Source organism: Clinocottus analis, unplaced genomic scaffold, assembly GCF_023055335.1.
Source record: "Clinocottus analis isolate CAN_PGR_092001 unplaced genomic scaffold, fCliAna1.0.p SCAF_28, whole genome shotgun sequence".
Lineage (NCBI taxonomy): Eukaryota > Metazoa > Chordata > Actinopteri > Perciformes > Cottidae > Clinocottus > Clinocottus analis.
In genome coordinates this window covers 970,596-985,886 of record NW_027176020.1, presented here as the reverse complement: position 1 = coordinate 985,886, position 15,291 = coordinate 970,596, and the positions used below count along the sequence as shown (strand labels likewise).

The 15,291-nt window shown below is 46.7% G+C and overlaps 1 pseudogene; it reads left to right on the top strand.

Moving 5' to 3' along the window:
• The first annotated feature begins 11,121 nt into the window (after positions 1-11,121).
• LOC137795373 (proproteinase E-like) lies at positions 11,122-13,852 on the top strand (annotated as a pseudogene).
• Positions 13,853-15,291: the final 1,439 nt, after the last annotated feature.

Sequence of the window (15,291 nt, the reverse complement as noted above, 5' to 3'; positions counted from 1 at the left end):
GAATATACGCTTCATGACTTCCTGCTTTAACGGCCCATGCATCCGACCAATTTAGGGTTTTTTTGGAAGAAAATATCTCCTCCTTTTTAAATTTGTAAGATTGGGAAGAACGCAAAACGACAAGAAAGAGACAAAAAATTATTATAAAGAGATGCAAAACAACTAAAAAGAGAAACAAATTGACTAAAAAGAGAAACAAAATGACTAAAAAGAGAAACAAAATGACTAAAAAGAGAAACAAAATGACTAAAAAGAGAAACAAAATTACTAAAAAGAGTCTTAAAACGACTAGAAAGACACAAAATGACTTCAGAGAGACGCAAAATGACTAGAAAGAAAAGTAAAACGTCTAGAAAGACATGTAAAATGACTGTAAAGAAACCAGACGAATAATTATGGGTTAATAAGGGTTAAAAGTGAGCAGGAATATACGCTTCATGAGAGCAGAGCGTTTAGGCGACTCCCTGTTTTAACGGCCGATGCATGCGACCAATTTTGGGGTTTTTTGGAAGAAAATATCTCCTCCTTTTCAAAGTTGTGACCCACCACAGAGAGGGTGTAAAAAAGGAGAAAAAAGTCCTGGGCAGAGTCAGACATAGTGGTGGTAATATGAGGTGTTTTATGACACCGCCAGGGGCCGCCTGATAATCGAGGAATATTGTAGCAGGGCCGGAGCCAGAACCTTCAGGGTTCTGGGCCCTGTTTCTCTTAACAGGGTCGTAAACTACTCTGGCAGCTGGTTCTTACTCTGTGGGCCACACAAGACACAAGACCAGGGCCCGGCAGAGACCAGCTGGGCCACTAAGACCCTCTAAAGTGATGGAAACATGACTGTGTGTGTGTGTATTACCCTTATTATGGGTACAACGGTCTGTTTACACACTCACATTGTGGGGACTTGCAAAATGCACGTCCCCGTAACGTTTTACAGTCACTGTGACGTCCTGTAAAGAGATGGAAACTGTGTGTGTGTGTGTGTGTGTGTGTGTGTGTGTGTCTCTGTGTGTGTGTGTGTGTGTGTGTGTGTGTGTGTGTGTGTGTAGGGGACAGCTTTAGCAAACAGAGGGCTCATAAAACCTCCAGGATTTATATGGAGTGAACAGTCTGTCCGAGAGCCACTTGTGAGTTATGTGTCTAACAGAGACAGAGCAGGGAGGGAGGGGCCCAGTGAGAGCAGGGCGGGGCCTAATGAGGGCAGGGCGGGGCCTAATGAGAGGAGGGAGGGGCCCTTATCTGTAAATTAACAACCCAACTGTTAATGTACAAATTCCTTCTTTTTTTTAAGAGAATGATTACTATAATATGTATAAAGTATTTTAATGCTTTCTTGAATTACGTACAAATTCATGTAGGTCCTTTATTGAAGGTGTTTGATCGTAATATTATAGGAAAAAAATCGGTAAAATAACATTGTTTCACTGAACCTTTAACGAAAATTTCCATTAATTTATGTTTTTTGTCTTTTATTTAAATTAAGATGTTTTACCTTCATTCTAAGGTTTTTGTTTGCAAATCATTTGACAATTTTTTACATTTTTTTACAGTGTAAGGTAAAATAATTTCAGCTAAAATGGAAACATAAAGACAACAACAAATATTTAATACGAGAGTAAAAATATAACGTAGTGTACGAGAAGTGATTTTAACATCACAGCCGGATGGAAACCAACATAGAAAAGTATTGAGTGTGATTGAAAAAGTAGTAGCAAATTAGATTCAATAAGAAATAATATTTCACAATGTTGTGGAGAAAAAATAAAGTGCTCTTTCACCCGGTGTCCTGAACTACCAGCTGAACCTTTGACTCCAGGTTTGAGTCAAAATAAACTGTTTTTTTGGAGGGTTTTGTCAAAGAAAAACATGTTTGAGGAAACGAACAATGCTTCTTTCTTTCTTTCTAAAAACAGCAACAACGGGCCGTCCGGCGTCCGACGGAAAGGTGAGTTCACGACGGTGAAGGTCGCGGCGGGGTCAGCACCTCCAGCCCCGGTGGTCTGCAGATTGCCGAGGGACTGAGTGACAGCTAAAGGAAGGAGAAGAGGGGGAGGGGCCGAGCCGCGAGGTTATCGCGGTTCGCCATCGCACACGCTCGCCAGGTCTTGGTGACATGTTATGGCTATCGCTGACAGCAGCTTAAAGGGCCGGTCACATCAGAGCGAGCGCCGGCGTACGACCGCGCAGCCGATCACGTCTCCATCCCACGCCTGAGAGGCTGCCAGTTGTTTTTTTTATTTATCTTTTACACGCATTAAGCAAAAGGTTAACCCAGAAATGATACGCTCTGCAAATGATATCTGATCGTGAAGAAGAAGAAGAAGAAGAAAAGAAAATCGCGCGACGTGATTGGCTGAACGGTGGGGGGTTTCTGGGAGGGCCTCATTTAAAACCAGTGGACGCACACACATGCAAATGCACACATACGCGTCAGCTGAAGCAAATCCGAGAGGTTCGTCCCACACTTTTTGAAATCCCTGGGACTTTTTGGAGGTTGCCCCCCCCCCCCCTCCAAAGACCCCCGGACTAAGAATGAGTCATTGGCCTCACAATGGGCCCCAGTGACAGCCTCGTCCGCCGCAGAGCCCTGATAGCGGGAGAATGCCACTCTGGGAGGGTTTTGGCCGCTTTATATTCTCTCCACGCCGAGGCCCTAATCCCCCCCCCCCACTCCCCCTCCACTCGCATCGGACCCCATCACCTCCTGTCTCCTCTAATGTGGCTTTATTGACTGTGACACACTGAGCACGGAGACGATGACCAAACAATTAAAAGTGCCCCTAGAGGAGGGGCCATTAGAGTCACAAACCATTCCACAGGCTTTGTGTGTGTGTCTGTGTGTGTCTGTGTGTGTCTGTCATGCAGCGGTGGACAAGTGAGGCGGGAAATCCCCCCCCCCCCCTCTCCATTTAGCTTAGGTTATACTCACTTTAGTGAAGCCGAAAATGACGGCCGTGCAACTCAGATTTTTTATTTGGCCACATGACGTCATGAATAGTTCACTGACCACCAGGTGGCGACTCCTCTGGTTGTATAGAAGTCTATGCTTCATGTGTTAAAGCTGCATTCTCTCTCCTGACCACCAGGGGGCGACTCCTCTGGTTGTATAGAAGTCTATGCTTCATGTGTTAAAGCTGCATTCTCTCTCCTGACCACCAGGGGGCGACTCCTCTGGTTGTATAGAAGTCTATATAAGTGACTCTACTTCTCTCTTGATGGATTCCCTCAGTAAACATTGTAAACATGAGTTTATGTCTCAATCTCTAGTCTTCTTCTATACAGCAGATGTTCATTTAGAACATTATGGTCTGTTAAGGTCAAAGGGGACGCTTTAGGGGCGGGGCTACAGGTTGCTCTTAAAGGAACACACACACATGCAGAGGTATAAATAGTGTTGCTTCAGAGACCTCCTGGCGGCTTTCGGGGCTTTAATCTTCATCTTTCTCTCTCGGCCTGTAAACGTGAAGTGAAGCCCCGTAACGAGGAGCTCTAATGATGCTTCTGACCTCTGACCCCCGGCCCCGTCGGGGTCTCCACAGGGGGCCGCGGGCCAGAAGCATAATCGCTTCCATGAACTTCTACACGGCCCTCTCAAATCTGACTTTTAGCCCCGCCCCCCACACGCAGCTCGCCTGTCACTCAGCGTGTTGTTTGTCCTCGTTATTAGTTTACGATGAAATGATCTGTTCACTACGACCTCCTGGAAACGATCCTGTCCACGAGTTAGACACGCTTACACACACACACACAAAGTGTGTGATTCAGAGCTCACGTTTCCTGTCGGTGTGTGAAGGCATCACAGGTCTTCTCTGTGTTGTGGTGTAAATAAAGACTTTAGTTTAATGAAGGAAGCTGCTCAGCGTCTCAGCAACACTTTCTCTTCTCTTCACGCGTCCTGTCTGGTCTCTGAAGGGTTAAACACACTCTGTGCCACAGAGCAGGATGCTGAGGAGACAGCGCCCCCCGCTGGTCAGCTCAGAGAAGACACGCTGTCAGGTCACAACACTGACGAGTGTGTACGTCGTCCAGGTAAAGGTTAGTGTGTGTGTGTGTGTGTGTGTGTGTGTGTGTGTTGAGTATGTGTGTGTGTGTGTTTGTGTGAATGTCTACAGAGAGCTCTTTGTGAGTCTGTGAGCTTCAACTTTGCATCGACGACTTGAGAATATTCATGTGTTAGATTTAACGCGTTAGCTTTTTTACTAACAGAAAGTTAACATAAAAGATGCTAACAGAAAGCTAACACAAGAGATGCTAACAGAAAGTTAACATAAGAGATGCTTACAGAAAGCTAACATAAGAGTTGCTAACAGAAAGCTAACACAAGAGATGCTAACAGAAAGCTAACATAAGAGATGCTTACAGAAAGTTAACACAAGAGATGCTAACAGAAAGTTAACATAAGAGATGCTAACAGAAAGTTAACATAAGAGATGCTAACAAAAAGTTAACATAAAAGATGCTTACAGAAAGCTAACATAAGAGATGCTAACAGAAAGCTAATACAAGAGCTGATGAAGACATTGGATGATAGATCCTTGTTTTTACTGTATTCTACAGCTGGTTTAAGGGTTAAATTCTCTTTCTTTCCTCATTTTAAAGCCCTGTGAGTGTTTTCATTTTATTTTGAAAAGCAGCATATGTGATAAATAGAGTTAAAAACCAACAGCCGCAGTATCTGGAGAGGCCTTGTCTCCTCCGTGGCCTCTGAGCTGCTATTAGCCGGCTCGCTAGAGATTTACGGGCTCTTCACAGCTTCGGTGTATAGAAGCAGCCGGTGCTGCAGGTGTCAGAGCGAGTGTGAGGGGAGCGCTCGCCGGTCAACGGCCCCATTATGAACCTCACACCTTCAGCCGGGAGGAACGATCCTGAGGATTTGCCTCTGGCCGCGAGTCAACTCCATCTGTTCGACTGTACAGGAAGTGTGTGTGACCGCTGAGCACACAGTAGTGTCCTGACATCAGACAGGAGAAGCTTGTGATGCAGCTGCAGCGCTAACATCTGCTGCCGTCGTCTCAAAACAAACTTTCCTGCCAACGTTTCTCAAAGTCCGTTTGGTTCTGAATCAGATTTTTGTTGGTTCCTTTACTTTTGAGTCTGGTTTTGGTTTCGCGGTGCACAAAATTAATCGAACCAAATAATAAAAAGATGGAGATAATTTATCTTTTTAGTCTGCAAGAGCTTCCATGTCCATGCAGGAGGTTTTTTTCCTCCACTGATCGTCTGTGGACACAAACATGATTATTTTCATGGGCTTTTATTCGCATGTTGTGTGAGACCTCTGCAGGCGGCTCAGTGTCGTCAGAGATGTGCACGTTGTGTCGTACCGGTCCGTCTGCTCGACAACCGCCTCTCTGACCGCGAGCTTCACCTTCTGACAGAACACATTCATGTGCTGACGCTCGCGGATGAAACGAGCTCGCGGTTGAGTCGCTTTGCGTCTGAAGATCCAGGATCCACCTGGAAGCCTCACACATCCGACTGAGGAGGACGGATGAGGAGGATGGATGGATGGATGGATGGATGATGGATAGAGGGAAGATGGATAGAAGATGATTGGATGATGGATGGGTGATTGAATGGATGGATAGATAGATAGATGGATGATGGATGGGTGGATGGATCGATAGATAGATAGATGATTGGATGATTGATGGATGATTGGATGGATAGATGGATAGATGGATAGATAGATAGATAGATAGATAGATAGATAGATAGATAGATAGATAGATAGATAGATGGATAGATGGATGTTCCCATCGACTCAGATGTCCAGCAACCATCAGACTCTTGTTGTTGTTGTTGTTGTTGTTTGTTTGTGCCTCAACAGGCGTCTGGATTCCCTTCCTGCCGTTGGGGTGAAGCTCTTTGCCGTCTTCGCTCAAAGAAAGCTCGTCGAGCTCGATCCATCCTGCCACGTTTCAACCGCAATTAATCTGACTTCACGGTGGTGCCGGAGCAGAGAGATCACAGGATCCGTCCCAGTCGTCAGGGTTCATCGGGACCAGAAACAAACAGAAACTTTCACGGCAACTCTTCCAAATACTCCTCCAGATATTTCAGTCTGGACCAAAAGTGGCGGGTCGGCGCTGCCAACGCTTGAGCCGCGCCGCCGAGCACATGCCTGAAAAATCAAGCAATTTAGAGAACGATCTGAAGATGCGTGTTGAGAATCACGTCCTCGCAGCGTGTGGTTTCTCTCTTTCATCTGGAGGCCATGATGGCAGCACTTTCAGATGTTGCGAGAACCAAAAAAAAAAAGAAAGAGCAGCGTGATGACAGCCCGTAACTGAGGCGCATGGAGGGGGGAGGGGCCTCCTCGTCGTTGTCCATCAGTCACCGCCAAGAAACCCAAACGCTGGAGAGCGGCCTGCAGAACGAGACTGTCTCCTGGTCTTCACGAGGTCCAGCAGGAGGTCACCTCAGCTCCTCCGGTAGGTTTAGTGTTCAGCGTCCAGCGGTCTGATCCAACCCGACAGTCAATTTTCTGGGGTCATTAGCTCATCAGAAAGTTAGCGATTAAGCCTTATTACTGGCCCCGTTCCTCTTCTGATGCCGGGGGGGAACCCTGGATTACGGATCTGCTCGGTTCAATCTGATCTCACAGTAACCAGGTGGCACTTTGGAGAAACCCACCGAGAGGTTCGTGCCAAAGAGAGTTACTCCAGAATCTCATTTTCCCATCTGTCACCGCCTCAAACTGGGATTCCTTGTAGCTTTTTTCCTTTTATTTTTTTTTGTAGCCGAAGCGAAAGTCGGACCAGATCTGCTCCCCCCGACCACGACGTCGTGAAGGAACCGCTTCCGCAATAAAGGCGCCGGGCTTCTCGTTTTCACCCCCCTTCATCATAAAAGCTGCTATCGGGTCAGGAGGGGGGGGGGGGCTGAACCCCCGAGTTTGATTTGTGAGCTAAAGGAGCAGAGATAATCACGGGGCCTCCGTCTTACATGACCGAAGCACTTTGGGTTCAGAGGCTGGTGATGGAAGCCAGCGCAGCGGGCTAAACTGTTTTTAATTTGACCAACGAGGTTTCAGTTAGGCGGTGGGCAAGAGGAGGGGAGGAAGAGGAGGAGGAGGGTAAAGAAATAAAAAACAGAAGGAAAAGAGGGCAGAGGAGGGGAGGAGGAGGGCCGGCAATGAATCAAACTGGAAAGTAGCACCACAGGAGCCCCACGGTCCCCAAGTGGAGTCCATTACCAACACACACACACAAAAACACTTTTTTCGCGAGCTGAGCGGCGGGGCTCCGAGGTGTCGGGGGTTCGAGCCTCGAGCGGGGCGTGAAATAAAAGATGATGATGCTTGAAGACAAGAGGAGGAACGAGAGCGTCCCGTAAAGCTGCAGCCGCTCCGCCCAGAGCAGTTTATCTGGATTTAGGATTTCCTTCATCCATCAATGCCAATTATCAGTTCCCTCCGTGAACATCTCTCTTTCTATGCTTGGCTTCAGGGTCCAGGAAGGACAACAAAGGTCTCCAGAAGTTGTTCTTCCTTCTGACGATGACCTCACCGTCATGACAAGACATCTGCAAGTGAAACGTCCTCCAACAACGTGCCTGAAGCGTCGCTCCATGGTGCCAACGTGCCCTAAAGCTGAGAGCCCGACTGTCACGAGAAGCCGCAATATTTAACGTTTTGTCTGCGACATCCTTCCAACTCTTCATGTCTTGTGTGAGCGATGCATTTCAAACAGGACGCTGCTGAAGTGGCAGTGAACGCAGCACTTAGCCACCAGCGACGGAGGCAGACTGTGCAGCCGAGTGTGAAATACCGCACGGCTGAGAGAAGAATTACTCACTCGACTTTTCACAGCTTTGTTTTCCTCCCTGTATGAACTGAGAAGCAACATCTGCTGCAGTAATTAGATTAAAACATCCCAACAGTGAAGGATCGCATGTCCCACCCGAGGGCCACGCTTGGTGCTACTCGCAGACATAATCGTCTCTGACGGACCGGAGCCTGAAGGCGACTTCACTCGGCTGCCTCACCAGCAACCGGCCTCTGAAAAACACCAGAAGAAGAGAGAGAACCGGATGCTGCCGAAGGCCACGGGAGCATGAGGAAGACGAGGGTTTGATTCATGATGAAGAGCCGGGGAACGACCCTGAACACATCGAGTTCAAGGACGAGGTTCAGATTTTGGAAAATGCGTCTTTTTTCTTTCTTGACAAGAGAAGATTTTCACAACTCTGTTAAAGCTGCATTCTCTCTCCTGACCACCAGGGGGCGACTCCTCTGGTTGTATAGAAGTCTATGCTTCATGTGTTAAAGCTGCATTCTCTCTCCTGACCACCAGGGGGCGACTCCTCTGGTTGTATAGAAGTCTATGCTTCATGTGTTGAAGCTGCATTCTCTCTCCTGACCACCAGGGGGCGACTCCTCTGGTTGTATAGAAGTCTATGCTTCATGTGTTGAAGCTGCATTCTCTCTCCTGACTCCTCCTCAGTCCATATGTGGTCACTTCCTGTTTATTGGTAGTAAAAGTTCCGATGTCTCTTTGTGTCATTATTACAAAGCTCAACAATTAACACCTTGTCTCTCGCTTGTGTAACGGACACACGGCGCATTTTAAGCTAAGCTAAGCTAATCAGCAGCTGGCTTTTGATTCACATGAACTACAGAAACATGAGAGCGGCATCAATCTTCTTTGTGAGCGTTAAAACCGAACCGCTGGGCGTTCACGCTTCGCCTCTCGTGGTGAAAGGCGACACCGTGAACTAGCTGCCTGCGCTGAGCATTTATTCAGCCTCCTTTCCTTCGCCTCCTACTTAACGGCTGAGATTCCTCGTCCTCGGCGACTGGAGACGGAGCGCCGGCCGCTCGGCGTGGCAGCAGTAAAGTGTGATTTATGTTGCAAAGCTCTAATTGGCAGCGTTTCCTCCGCCTGCAGGCTGCACTCGTCACATTTCTTTGACATATCTGAAGACCTTGGGAGATATAAACTTGGCCTTAACCAGCGCTGGCTGCTCTCAGATCGTTCATCTCTGTCGGCCGCTGAATAAAGAGCCGGCTTCTGCGGCTGAAACGGCATTTCTCTTTTGGAAATATCGATTTACGTACTTCAGCAGAACAATGTCTCCATTTCTTTTTTCACCCAGAAGAAAAAAACTATTTAAAAAAAGCATATTATACACGCAGGCGGTTTAGGAACAGCTCGTATAACTTTACACCAAAACTATATTTTTCCAGCCATTTCATCGTAAAAATCTAAATATAATATGTTGTAAAATGTTTTGCACTTTAATATGAAACATACATCGTTTCTGACTTGCTTTTCTTCACGTTAGTGACGCTTTTTATTTGATTCGCAGCAGATGAAGCTTTGATCTCGACACATTTAACAAACAACACGCGATAGACACGCATGGTAAAATCAATAAAACAACTTTGTTGATCCTTTTCTTTGCTAAAGACTTTTATTTCTCCAATTTACGACCAAATTCCTGCAGAAATATAAGCGATGATTAATCTGCAGTAAACGTACCAGCTTAACATTCGCACGTTAGCATGCGGACGTTAGCATGCGGACGTTAGCATGCGGACGTTAGCATGCGGACGTTAGCATGTGGACGTTAGCATGTGGACGTTAGCATGCGGACGTTAGCATCCAAAAATGTGATTAACAGTGTACAGCTAGCAGCTGCTATGAGCTAATTGCTAACGTCAGCTGCTAGCTGTAGACTGTTAATCACATCTTTGGATGTAAATCAGTCCGTATGTTTCTATCATAGTTACTTCATGGCTTTGTGATAATATTAATTTATGTAACTGTAAATTGCAGCGTCGTAAAAGTGTCGCTATGTCTAACATCTGCAGCAAAATGTAAAAAAAAAACTCAAGCAACTAAATGTGTCTCTTGTGAAAAAAAACATTATTTGCATTTGAAATAAATTCTTAAATGATTTCAAAACCTTGAAAGAATTTATTGTCACATTCATAACCAGCTGACGGCCTCCTGTGAAGGCACCGTGAGCTGCGGCCCATAATCCCTTTCTTCACGGTGCTGTCATGGCCGTGTTATGCAAACACGCAGCTCGTCAGACATGAATCTCTCGGCGGCGTCTGGAGGGCGGCACCTGAACGCAGCGGGAAACCGGCCAAGCCTCTGGATTTACCGACGCACGCCGGCTTCCCCAGAGAGCGATATCCGCTTCCCTGTCTGAGCGAGGCGTGAAGAACCGGGTCCAGGTCCAGGTCCGGGTCCAGCAGGGGGGGTTGACTTGTTATTAAAGCGCAGAAAGTTGTTACAGGACTGTTGCTCTTGAAGGGAACCCAAAGATATCCAGTTCTGCGGTCGCAGGAGGAAAGTGGGTTTTCTCGCGGCACCAAAAGCGGCCAGACGGCGGACGGCCCTGAACGCCCCGTCTCGGTTCCCTTCCTCCTCCTCTGGACCTGCAACCTCAGCAACTCTCACCCACACGACCAGTTCCTCTCAGGAACTCTCTGTCCTGAAGGTTCATGGACGGGTTTCATGCAGATGTGGGTCTGTTTTGGTGAGATGTCGATCATTCAGTGTAGTCCTGGTCCTCTCTAGTCTCAGTGTAGTCCTGGTCCTCTGTAGTCTCAGTGTAGTTCTGGTCCTCTGTAGTCTCAGTGTAGTCCTGGTCCTCTATAGTCTCAGTGTAGTCCTGGTCCTCTATAGTCTCAGTGTAGTCCTGGTCCTCTATAGTCTCAGTGTAGTCCTGGTCCTCTATAGTCTCAGTGTAGTCCTGGTCCTCTGTAGTCTCAGTGTAGTCCTGGTCCTCTGTAGTCTGAGTGTAGTCCTGGTCCTCTGTAGTCTGAGTGTAGTCCTGGTCCTCTGTAGTCTCAGTGTAGTCCTGGTCCTCTGTAGTCTCAGTGTAGTCCTGGTCCTCTGTAGTCTCAGCGTAGTCCTGGTCCTCTGTAGTCTCAGTGTAGTCCTGGTCCTCACATGTCCACTTTGTCCATGTCACGTGTGCATGTGTCCTGTGTCATGCTCACATGTGAAGCACCTGTGGAACAGGAAGTTCTTCTCAGCCACAATCGGCAGCAGATGCTGATTAGGCGTCTCGTGGGTTCTCTGTGACCTGAGCTCGGGCTGGAAGGCCGAGGCGCTATAAGAAGGCTGCTGCGCGTGTGTATGTATGTGTGTGTCTGCAGACGACACCATGATGCAGACTGTGGCCCTGCTGCTGCTCCCGGTGGCGTACGGTGAGCCTCGCTGCTCGACGTTGAGATCAACTCCTTTCAGGTCCAAACAGAGAAATCACACAATATTTGTGTATTTTCAGTTTTTGGATGCGGCGCGCCGGCCGTCCAGCCGGGTGGTGAACGGACAGGACGCCCGGCCCCACAGCTGGCCCTGGCAGGTAGAGACACATTCACAGTAATATTATTAATATTAATGTTCCTTTTTGGTCCTTTTTTATTTTTCCTATTGTACTTTTTTTTTTTTTTAAATCCTATATTTTCTTTCTTTTTTCTTTGGCCTCTACTTATGCTCCGCCCACATCGTGCTCCCTAACAGAAAAGGAGTTTATTCTCTGTTTGCTGATTCATAATCTCATCAGTTGGGTTTCCTCAGGTGTCCCTGCAGGTGAAGCACGGCAGCCGCTTCCATCACACGTGTGGAGGAACTCTGATTGGACCTCGCTGGGTGCTGACGGCCGGACACTGCATCTGGTGACCAATGAGACGCGAGCTCGCAGAGCGGCGTGCTGTGTGTGTGTGTGTGTGTGTGGCGTGAGGTGAGGGGATGTGATCTAACCCATCTGTCGGCCCTCAGGCCCGGTGACGTGTACCGCGTGGTGCTCGGCGAGCACGACCTGAGCCGGCCGGAGGGCAGCGAGCAGATCCGGGACGTCCTGCGCATCGTCGTGCACCCGATGTGGGACATCGACTTTGTGGCTGCCGGGTGAGGTTATAATATTATTTTATTCCATTTTAATTATATTATTATATTCCCTTGTTTTTGTATCATTTAAAGGGAGATATCACGTAAAAATACATTAAATACTTTGAATTATTTTTGTTATATTTATTTCTTCATCCTTTTTTCCCCTTTTTTCCCTTATTTGTTTAATATTTTTTAAATAAAAAAATTTTAAACACTCAAATTTTTAAATCTTTTAAATTTGCAAATTTAAAAAAATTGCAAAATTTGCAGATTTTAATTTTTTTTATTGTTTAATTTTTTTATTCATCTATTTTTAACTTATTATTATTAAATCTATAATTTGATATCTTTTTTCTCTCTTTTTCTTTATTGAAATAATCGTTGTCTGTGCACACACACACCTGCACCTGGAGTATTAACTACTGAATATCACTGATTCTTAACGCAAACTTCTCGCCATGAAGTAAATCACAAAATGTTTACCCGACTATCCATCGAAGGACTTCAAAGAGTCCACACAAGCAATAAAAACCACCTGAACCTCCTGAATGGAAACTCCACCGGTGATTGTTTTCCAGCAACGACCTGGCCCTGCTGAAGCTGGACAAGAGCCCCGTCATGAGCGACAGCGTGGGCGTGGCCTGTCTGCCGGAGGCCGGCGAGGTCCCCGCCCACGGGACGCCGTGTTACATCACCGGCTGGGGAAGCCTTTACAGTTAAGTCACCGCGTCTTCACCGCCGCCCTGCAGGGCAACGCCGTGTTTCACTGGAGGACAGGAACAGGAAGTGTTGCCTTAGTTTGACAGAGAACATGCGAAGAAATGATTGACTGTTAGAAATATTGCTCTGATGACCGTAGAAGATAAAATATGTAGAAGAACTGCCAAAAAGTTATTAAGCTCTCTAATACAGCATTAAAGGACACCAGGAGAACAACATGTATTATCTCTATAACACAGCAGTGATGGCCCTAGTGGACACCAGGAGAACTACATGTATTATCTCTATAACACAGCAGTGATGCCCCTAGTGGACACCAGGAGAACTACATGTATTATCTCTATAATACAGCAGCGTTGCCCCTAGTGGACACCAGGAGAACAACATGTATTATCTCTATAACACAGCAGTGATGCCCCTAGTGGACACCAGGAGAACTACATGTATTATCTCTATAATACAGCAGCGTTGCCCCTAGTGGACACCAGGAGAACAACATGTATTATCTCTATAACACAGCAGTGATGCCCCTAGTGGACACCAGGAGAACTACATGTATTATCTCTATAACACAGCAGTGATGTCCCTAGTGGACACCAGGAGAACAACATGTATTATCTCTATAATACAGCAGCGTTGCCCCTAGTGGACACCAGGAGAATAACATGTATTATCTCTATAACACAGCAGTGATGTCTTAACCTAAACCTTGTTTTCTTTATGACACATAACGTTTCTAAGGTCTATACGTTTATAAGTAGTATATAAGGGGTATACCTTTCCGCGTGCACGTGGGCGTGCACGTGCGTGCCTATGCCCCTCGCCTCATACTTCTGCCTCCGTGCCTTCAGCTCACGGCCCGATCCCGGACCGGCTGCAGCAGGCCCGGCTGCCCGTGGTGCAGCACGCCGTGTGCAGCAGCAGCGACTGGTGGGGCGTCACCGTGAAGAGCTCCATGCTCTGCGCCGGAGGAGACGCCGTGTCCGGGTGCAACGTGCGTGGGCCCCGCCAGAAGTCACCTTCCCGTCTGTGACCGAGGGTTCGATTCCTTCTCACTCTACACTGTGTGTCTCTGGCCGCAGGGCGACTCCGGCGGGCCGCTCAGCTGCGCGGGTCCGGACGGCCGCTGGGTCCTTCAGGGCGTCACCAGCTTCGTGTCCTCTCGGGCCTGCAACGAAGCCAAGAAGCCCACCGTCTTCACGCGCACCTCCGCCTTCACCGATTGGCTCGATGATGTGAGTCACCGGTCGAGCGTCACTGAGAAAAGATACAAGAATTCATAATCAATAAGTCATGTTTTCTCTGCAGGTCATGCGGCGATACTGAGGAACTCAACTGGACTCCAACGGGTCATAAATGATTCACAACGTTCTCTGTTCATTGTTTCACATCCAGATATGAAAAGAAACAATAAACCTTTGTCTTTTATCGGCGTGTTGAACATTGTTGCAGCTGCATTCTGATGACAGAAGGATTCAGCGTTTCATTTTCACCACAATGAACATTAAACAACATTCACATATATAACTAATGTAGAGAGTACTTCTACACAGTAGTATTACTACCGTGTAGAAGTACTCTCGTACCGGGAGAGTACTCAAGTATTGGTGTCAAAGTAGCAAACGTTTCAGAACGATACACACTGTATATTACTGCAACATGAATATTGACACATTCATGTTCCTATCACCTTGAAGTTATGTTTAAAATAATTATTTAAACACGGAAAACGGCCTTTAAACTGTGACATGAACCCATGAAACAATGAACACATGAACCCATGAAACAATGAACACATGAACCCATGAAACAATGAACACATGAACCCATGAAACAATGAACACATGAACCCATGAAACAATGAACACATGAACCCATGAAACAATGAACACATGAACCCATGAAACAATGAACACATGAACCCATGAAACAATGAACCCATGAACCCATGGGGACATGTCCGCTCCATCTGCTGGTGGACGTGTGGAGCAGTGATTCCTCACAGCTTCACAGCAGCGCCATCCAGTGGACAGACGAGAGAACATGCCATATATATATATATATAGATATATATAGATATATATAGATATATATGCTTTTATAGCCCAGCACACACACACACACACACACATATATATATATATATATATATATATATATATATATATATATATATATATATATATATATATATGTGTGTGTGTGTGTGTGTGTGTGTGTGTGTGTGTGTGTGTGTGTGTGTGTGTTAAGAGATGAAGTCCTGATCAGAATCCTGCTGCTTGTCTTCACTCGTGTGTTCATAGGTTCATAAGTTGGTGAAATGTTTTGTTGCTTTAGTTCATTTCTCTTTTCTTCTCTCTGTCAACAGAAACAGGTTTGTGTTGTTGTTGTTGTTGTTGTTGTTGTTGTTGTTGTTGTTGTTGTTGTTGTTCTCTCACAGAGTCTCTAAGGACCAACAACCTGCAGACTCTCCATCGTCTCTTTGGGCCGCGACCCCGCAGATCGATGGAGAACCACAGAGCTGTGTGTGTGTGTGTGTGTGTGTGTTTTTTAAAACAAACACAAACCAGTGACATCTCGGGGTTGTGAACCCGTGACATGGTGGCGTGTTGGCGGCGGTGCGGCTGGAGGTTCAAAGGTCAAAGGTAAGCCGTCCTGTATATGTGGGTCTTCTGATTTGGTCGATCAATAACCCGCCGGCTCGTAAACACGGAGCACCTCT